This window comes from Carassius carassius, chromosome 14 (assembly GCF_963082965.1).
Source record: "Carassius carassius chromosome 14, fCarCar2.1, whole genome shotgun sequence".
Classification (NCBI taxonomy): Eukaryota; Metazoa; Chordata; class Actinopteri; order Cypriniformes; family Cyprinidae; genus Carassius; species Carassius carassius.
In genome coordinates, this window is record NC_081768.1 from 22136513 (window position 1) to 22145990 (window position 9478).

A 9478-nucleotide genomic window follows, 5' to 3' on the forward strand; every position below is an offset into this window, starting at 1 on the left:
CCTTATTACCTGTTAAACAGTAGACAGCACACGCGGTGTTCATCTAATAAGGATCTCCATCACTAGCAAATAATAGCCTTTGCAGATTTGCTTTCAATTCAGTGCAGTTCCAGCCACGTTTTCAACGCTGCTGATGTTCTTAAACGTTACAACTCCGAGTGAACCACTTCAGACGCTCAGCGCGTGCAGCAGGGAACTGAACGACTCATTCAAACTGATTCATGAACCAATTCACTCGTTTGCCAATTGGTTTGATCACGCCTTTGAACAGAATTGACTCAAAAGAATGAATCATTCACGAATGGGCATTGCTCATTGCCCAGAGAAAAGTAGACGGCGCGTTTGGAATAAACTGAAGCATTTATAACATTTATTGCATTAAGATAAAGTAACGAGAGGAGCGTCGCCCATAGTAACGAAGTAAAAGTACAGATTTTTCCCCAAAAATTTACTCAAGTAAGAGTATAAATTACCCATCTATCTTTAAATATACTCAGAAAAGTATTAGTTACCCCAAATAATTACTAAAGTAAATGTAACGAAGTAAATGTAACTCGTTACTACCCACCTCTGTTGAGATCCGAATGGTGATAGTGGAGATGGAGATGAGGACAAGGGAGACACACACACTCACGGTGGAGAGAGGAGGGAACTTGGAGACAGGTAAGTATAACATGTTGAGTCCTTGAGGTCAGCAGGTAGGAGAGTCCTATGTGCAAACAAGACCGGACAGTGGTGAAGTGTGTGTGAGTGCCTTTTATGTGTTGGACGATGGTGTGCAGATGAGCGGCAGGTGTGTGTGATCAGTATTCCGGTGAGGGAGTGCGCTGTGATTGGGTGGTGTTGGAGCCTGGCGTGTCTGTGACAGAACCCCCCCCTCCAGCGCCCGCTCCTGAGGGCCAAGGACCCTGACGTCATGGTGGTCTACCTCTTCCTCGAGGGGCAGGTCTGTTGGGATGAGTGGTGTGGAAGCTTTCCAGTAGGTTAGGGTCGAGTATGTCGTTGCGTGGGACCCATGAACCTGGGACTCAGCTTACAGCACGGTAGATGCAGGCGAATGTCCCTAGTTGACAGCCAGACCTTCTGTCCTGGTTGATAGACTGGGGCTTCGGAACGGTGGAGGTCTGCTGTCATCCTGTGTCTAAGAAGGTCCCGTTGTAGCTGGTGGTGGGCAGAGTCCCAGACCCTCTTGCTCTATCGGAACCAGTAGTAGACAGCTGGTACGTCAGAGGGTTCCCCTGACCAGGGGAATATAGGTGGTTGGTAGCCGAGTATGCACTGGAATGGTGTGAGTCCAGTGCATGGCTGGCGCATGGGAGGTTTGAGCTTACTCGGCCCATCCCAGGTACTGGTTCCAAGAGTCCTGGTGGCCATGACAGAAGGTACGGAGGAAGCAACCGATCTCTTGGATCTTCCTCTCCGTCTGCCCATTAGACTGCGGATGGTACCCTGATGATAGGCTGACAGCCACACCTAGGAGTGAGAAGAAGGCCTTCCAGACTCGCGAGATGAACTGAGGTCCTCTGTCTGACACGATGTCTTCGGGGGTGCCAAAGTACCGGAATATGTGGTTGAACATGAGCTCTGCGGTTTCCATGGCAGTAAGTATCCCCTTTAAAGGAATCAGCCAACAGGATTTAAAGAATCTATCAACTACCACAAGGATACAAGTACATCCCTTTGAGGAAGGGAGGTCTGTGATGAAATCCACTCCTAGGTGTGATCATGGTCAGTTGGGAACGGGCAGAGGTAGGAGCTTGCCTGATGGTAGGTGGCGCGGGCTCCTCGAGATGAGGATGAGGAACCCGACCAACATCCTGGAACTTGCGGAGGCGATCAAGCTGGCGGATGCTGTCCTATACCGTGAGGCCGGGGACCGGCTGCTGCCATGCACCCGGAGGGTGGTCCAGGAGCGACGCTCGCTCGAAGGCACCCCGCTACCGGTCAGCAGGCCGATGGTTCCCCCACCGTGAGAGGAGCCCATGCCTAGCGCTGAACCACCATCACCCCCGCGAGCCTGGCTTGCAGGCTGCATCGTCCACCAGCATGTACCAGCGGGAGCCCCCGAAGCAGAGGTGACGGTGGATGGGAGACGATTCCGGGCCCTGCTGGACTCAGGCAGTGCAGTCACCCTCATCCAGTCACGGTTGTGCGCCCCCCGAAGCGGCCAGAAAAGCTTCCTACCGATTACCTGCATGCACGGAGACACTCGCCAAGTACCTGCCCGTGAAATGGTCATCTCGTCCCCCCAAGGAACCTGGCTGGTGGAGGTAGGCCTGGTGAAGGACCTGCGGGTGGCCGTACTGCTCGGGAGGGATTGGCCCGGCTTCGACAAGCTGCTCACCGCCTCTACTCAGCCTGCCAGCCCCAAGGGGAACCGTCTAAGGCCGAAGCGGCCGCCTGGACCCCGCCGCCGACCAGCCCTGCTTGTCTCCAACAGCGTGAGAGAAGGTGAGTCCCCCTCCCAAACCACTAATCTGTTCTATGATGTGTTCCAACAGGCCGCTGGAGGGGGCTCTTTTACCAAGGAACAGCGGGAGGACGACCGACTCAAGCACTGTTGGACTCAGGTGCGAGTCGTCGATGGGAATGACGTTCTCCCACGGCCCCACCCTCTCCCACATTTTGTCGTCAAGAACGGCCTGTTGTACTGTGTCGCCCAGCGGAGGGGGGAGGAGAAGAAGTTATTGGTGGTACCCCGGTCCAAGACCGAAACCGTCCTGGAACTGGCCCATTCCCATCCTATGGCAGGTCACCTCGGGGCAGCCAATACCACGCAACGCATCCAAGGCAGTTTCCACTGGCCGGGCCTGGAGGCTGAAGTGAAGGGCTTCTGCCAAACCTGCCTGACCTTCCAGGCCACATCGCCTCGGACTCCTCCCCCCAGCCCGCTCATCCCGCTGCCTATCATCGAGGTGCCCTTAGAGGGGATTGGAATAGACATAGTGGGGCCGTTGCCAAAGTCTGCCCGTGGACATGAGCACATCCTGGTGATCGGCGACTATGCCACCCGCTACCCAGAAGCAGTCCCCCTGCAGAAGGCCACGGCAAAGTCCATCGCCCAGGAGCTGTTTCTGCTGGCCAGCCGAGTCGGCCTCCCCACCGGGATCCTGACTGACCAGGGAACTCCATTCATTTCCCGGCTGATGGCGGATCTCTGCAGGCTGCTGCGGGTGAAACAGTTGAGGACCACGGTCTACCACCCGCAGACAGATGGACTCGTAGATAGATTCAACCAGACCCTCAAACAAATGCTCAGACGTGTGGCGGCGGAGGACAAGCGGGATTGGGACCTCATGATTCCCTACATCCTCTTCAGGATACGCGAAGTCCCTCAGGCCTCAACTGGTTTCACCCCCTTCGAGCTCCAGTTCGGGCTTCAACCACGGGGGCTCCTTGACATAGCCAGGGAAGCATGGGAGCAGCAGCCTGCCCCTCATCGCACCGTCATCAAGCACGTCCGACAGATGAGGGAGCGGATCGACCGAGTGATGCCATTAGTCCGGGAACACATCTCCAAGGCTCAGCAGGCCCAACAGCGCCACTACGACCGGAGGGCACAGCCACGTGAGTTCCAAGCCGGCGACCGTGTCATGGTCCTGGTCCCCAGCTCCGCCTGCAAGTTCCGGGCCTCCTGGAAAGGGCCCTACACGATAGTGGAGAGGATGGGACCGGTCACCTACCGGCTGAGGCAGCCGGGACGACGGCAGACGGAGTAGCTGTACCATATTAACCTCCTGAAGAAGTGGGTGGGAACCCGGGACCAAGTGGCAGCCTTAAGCCTCACTGAACCCGTCGTGGTGGACATTAACCCCCATCTCTCCGCGGCCCAGAAGACGGAGCTACAGCACCTCCCCATCAGCCTGCGCACTTTTAAGCAGCACACGCTGCACTCACAAGACGGTCTCGAGCCGAATGAAACGCTGGTCTAATCCTTCTCTCGTTTCTCCTCAGAAAGCAGCAAGTGATCGACAGCCCACTCACCTTGGAGCACGTCTGGACACCCAGTTTCGTTTTGGATTTGCACCGAAGAGCACAGGATTGCACGGGAAGCACCAGCCATCAGGAAGCGGCTCACCTCACTTCACCAGGCACTTTTAAATAAATACACCCTCCGGAGCTTTACTTTCACGAAACCTTGTTGAGTGATTCTTCACCCCGTGACAGCACATAACCTTATTTTCATTACTTTTACATTATCTTATCTTGAATGACTTCATTCTTCAACATTACGGAAAAGCCCTCTAAAGGGGAGAGGACACCACAGCCGGAGCTTTTTCATCATCTTGTTAAGCAACAGGAATAAGGGAGAGGCCTGGTAGTTCCCCCATGGGAAAGCACACTACAGAGATCACATCCTACCCAAAAGGGAGGTAAAAAGTGAAGATCAACCTATGGACTTACTGAAGGATTTATCACATATAGAAGATTCTGTGTTGGACACCGCATAAGGGAAGGACTTCCAAACACAGAACCCAGTGATAGATTGGGTTTAGGGAAGACACTGAATCATAAGGACAAGTCAGTGGAGTGATACATATTTGGGAGCTACATAAGGAGCACAAACCCATTATGAGAGATGGAATACAGGAAGTAATAGATTTTAAACAGTGTGTTTCTCCACCGAACTAAGCCATGTGAATAAAGTGCTAAAGTGATGGAAAGGTAGTACAGGGTTTAAAGAAGGAACTGAACTGAACTGAACTGAATTGGTCTCAATGAGCACATATGCCACCTGAGACAGGGAGGTGCTGTGTGCAAGCTCTACCCCTACCAGACACCTGAGTTAAGAACTAGTATTCAGAAATCAGGATGAGACTGGTTCCATCCAATCTGGCAAATTTGTTAAGGACAATTCACACTGCACAGACCAACGGCAAGAAACATGTTTGTTTGGTTTTGTTGGACCATTGTGTTACCTCTGTCTACATCTGTTGGTGTTGGTGTCTGTTGGGGCAGTGTGAATATAACATTTATTTTTCATAAAATTCTAAATCCAGTGGCCAACTCGTTTGCTAGTGTTTGATGGCATTTGTCTGCGCAGTGTGAATTGGCCTTTCGGAATAGCACATCCTCCAGCTCCAAAGATGCTAGAGAGGTCCCATTCATTAGAGCTAATGAAGCAGCAACACCACTGCTCAAGTGAGCCCTCCCTCCCAGTGGGCAGGATAAACCTCTGGCCTGATATGTATCCTGATCCAGAAACAGTCTGATAAATGGACTGGGCACAACAGAGACAGGTCAGGATACCCCTCCTGTGGGGTTACCACCTGATCCATAAAAGTAGTGGTAGGATTTGGGTTTTTAATTGCCTAAGTCTGCTTCTTTACTGTGGAGAATGGCTGGACAAATTATTCTATGGTGTTGCTGAAAATAGAGGTCTTCACGGGTCCAAAAATTTGTACCCGAACCCGAAAGAGACCTGTGATGTACTACACCGAACCGACCCGGACCCGTGTATTATTTCAAAAGTTGGACCCGGACCTTCTCGCTCAGAGAATTTCAGAAGATGCTAGGTCTCATGGCCTCAGCATCTCCAGTTCTTCGGTGGGGCCTGCTCCACATGTGCCCCCTGCAGTTCTGGCTGAGAGCGCGAGTACCGCACGGAGCGTGGATATCCGGTCGGCTGTGTCTCAGGGTCAATCAGAGCTGTGTTACAGCCCTGAAACCCTGGACAGCGAACGACTGGTACCAATCAGGTGTAAGCCTGGGGACTTCCTCGAAAGTGAAGATGGTGTCGACAGACGCCTCCACTTCGGGATGGGGAGCGCTGCTCGAGGGCAGACCGTCCTTTGGCCTGTGGTCAGAACGGGAAAAGCTCCAACATATCAACTGTCTGGAAATGCTGGCAGTGGAGAGCGCGCTGACGCGCTTTTGTCCCCGAATCAAAGGCCACCACGTCTTAGTCCGTTCGGACAACACGTCTGTGGTGTCCTACATTAATCGCCAGGGCGGTCTCAGGTCCCGAAACCTGTACAGGTTGGCAGAACACCTCCTGGTTTGGGCTCAGCGCAACTTGCGCTCGCTGAGAGCAGTTCACGTGCCTGGGCTACAGAATCTGGGTCCAGACAGGCTGTCCAGAAACAACATTCCCACGGGCGAATGGTCTCTACACCCGCAGACAGTCCAGCTGTTGTGGCAGAGATTTGGCAGGGCTGAAGTGGACCTCTACGCGTCCCACGAAAACGCTCACTGCCCCTCGTTCTTTTCCAAGAACGAAAGCGCGCTGTCACGGAGATGGCCGTGCTGCCCGCACTGCCCGCGCTATGCTTTCCCCCCCGTCTCCCTCCTTCCGCAGGTGATGGAACGGGTGAGGGAAACGAGATGCTCAACGCTGCTTGTAGCACCATTTTGGAAAAACCAACCATGGTTTCCAGATTTGATGCAGTTAGCAGACACTGCCAGTGCCGTTGAGGAGGGATCTCCTCTCGCAGGCCAGTGGCTCGATTTGGCACCCTCAACCGGAGTTGTGGTCCCTCCATGTGTGGGTGCTCAACGGTTACCCGCTGATCTCTCAGTGGGAGTGCTAAATACCATCACTCAGGGTAGAGCTCCGTCGACACGACGGAGTTCGGTGGTCGGTGTTCTCCAGCTTGTGCACAGCTCGGGGATGTTCACCCCTTCACGGAGGTTCTCTCCTTCCTACGGGAGCTGTTGGATAAGGGCAGAGCCCCCTCCACGCTCAAAGTTTACGTGGCGGCTATCGCAGCGTTTTCTGAGACAGCGCTCGGTCAGTCAATAGGAAGGAATGATTTGGTCATCCGCTTCCTTAGAGGAGCTAGGAGGCTGAATCCTCCCAGACCTCCGTCAGTCCCTGTATGGGGCCTCGCGACGGTTTTTGGAGGCCATGAAAGGTTCCCCTTTCGAGCCTATCCGAACGATTAGCCTCAAGCATCTGTCGTTCAAGACAGTGTTCTTGTTGGCTCTCGCTTCAGTGAAGCGTGTGGGTGACCTGCACGCGCTCTCGGTGAGCCGACGTGCTTGGAGTTTGGGCCTAATGACTCAAGGGTCATACTCAAACCTAGGCATGGTTATGTGCCGAAATCCCTCAACACGCCGTTTTGGGCTCAGGTTATTGCCCTGTCTGCCCTGTCGGTGTCAGGAGACACCCCGTCTTTGCCCCGTTAGGGCTTTGAGAGCTTATGTGTCTCGCTCCGCTGTCTTTAGACAGACTGAGCAGCTGTTTGTCTCGTTCAGTGGACGTTCCAAAGGAATGGCTGTTTCGAGACAGGAGCCTATCCAGATGGATAGTTGACGCCATAGCATTAGCTTACGCTTCCAGGGGCCTTCAGTGCCCACTGGGCGTCAGAGCACACTCCACAAGAGGCGTCGCCTCATCGTGGGCGTGGTCTACTGGGATCTCCTTGCAGTATATATGTATGGCGGCAGGTTGGGCCTCGCCGTCTGCATTTATCAGGTTCTATAACCTGGAGGTTCCCGCCCTGCAAGCACGGCTGCGGTCGGTATAGTCGAATCAGAACTCTGAGATCGCAAGCGTTATGCGCTGCAGACTGTTATATGGGCAGTATTGCATAAGACCCGCATTACCACATTGGTCAGGCCTTGCCTCGACTGTGTGATGTCATATTGCCGCGTCTACGGACGCTGCTAGATATGGGACGGAGGGTCCCTCCCCCCTCCTGTCCTGGACTCTCTGTGAGTCCCTCTGGTGACTGTGCACTGTAAATCCTGGGCGTTGCTTCCAGATTTATTGGTGTGTGATCCCTGCGCGCACGGCGCTTTACATGGGGTTCCCGTAGCGTCTTAGCTAAGACGCAGTACGAGAGAACTCTCGTAAGAGAACGTACTCGGTTACTAACGTAACCTCGGTTCTCTCTAGAAGAGGGAACGAGTACTGCGTTCTCTGCCGTGCGTACGATTCACTCTGGTTCGCTTCGGCGATGAAATAAATCAGGTGAGTCAGCCTTTTCGAGCTCCCTTTATAGGGCTAGGCCACACCCGTTTCGGCGTTCATTGGTCTGATGTTGCATCAGCCTGCGCTCGATAGGCTTGTGCAGTTGCCGCAGAGCAGCCAATGAGCGAGCGAGCCGTCTCGCCTATGGCTGTGTGCTGCTGCAAATGCGCTTTACAATAATTCAAAATTAAGGATAATTTTTTGCTTCAGTATTTTGTGAAAAGATACTTTTCCCCGTAGCGTCTTAGTAAGACGCAGTACTCGTTCCCTCTTCTAGAGAGAACTGAGGTTACGTTAGTAACCGAGTACGTTTTCATTGTGTGTGAGTATGCAAGCATAGAATGTGTGATGTTGTTTTCATCAGACAGTGCAGTGAAGTCTTCTTCTCAAATCCAGATCCTACACATCTCACCCGTCATCCTCTGAAGGGACTATTTTGTTGTTAGGTTAGTTAGTTAGTTGCTTGAGGTCAGTTAGTAAAAGTAAGTTATGGAGAATGTTCTAACATTTTGCCATTTATGTCTTTAAGCATTTAAATCTGATGTTTATTTACTATATCCTAAATCTTTGTTTTTTAACACCTGTTCACACCAAATATTTGGTGACCTGATCAAAGTGAAAATACTGGTGGAATTGGAAACAATTACCCCTGTAAAGCCTGACATTTGAAATAATAGTCCATTATTATTATTATTATTTTAAATTGGACAATTTTGAAACATTAACATAAAATGTATATTATCTAAATATCAGTTGCCATTCTGTATCTTCCAATGTGTCTATATAATGCAATACAGTGATTGTTGGAAAATAAACAGGTTAACATTTCTCAAAAATCTGATGTGTAATATTTTAGATGAATAATAATAATAAAAAAAAGATCTATGGATAAATATTTAATCCTAAACTGCTTAAGTTCAGTAAGTGTCCATCTTAAATACTAACATAAAAGTTATCCCTACGTTTACTTTATAAAAAATAGGCAGAGGGTATGTAGTAGAGTAAAGTTTTGATACCATTTAGAAGCCTTTATTACTTATGTAGGGTTTAAGCCGCATTAAAGCACTGCGATGTAATCTGCTGGTTTGTCAGCATGCCTTAACTTCACACTGACGGGAAACAGATGGATTCTGTTTTACCAGTGCTGCCACTTGATCTACTATGTTTGTGTTTCAGTTCAATAAAAGCACAAGCCACTCCAACTGGCATTTCTAAGGGCTGTTTCTCACTTTCATTTTCTCTTTCCCTGTTATAAGATGTAACTTCTTGCATGGTCTTTTGTACAATATGATTATATTAGTTTGTAACACAGTACAGTGAATATTTGTATGGCACACAAAGAGGGCTAGGTTTCACTTTCGTTTTCACTTACATGATGTCACAGATTTCAGACAGCCTTTTAGCTCCAAGGCCATGGAATCAATGAGGTATGAGGAAAGTACCAAGCAGCCGGCCAGCTGGATCCCCATTGGCTGGACTATTCATTCATGGGGGATAACTCCCATAAATGTACCTGCTCTGAACATTGCACTGCATTCACTTTACTTGTGTGTATTCTGTGGG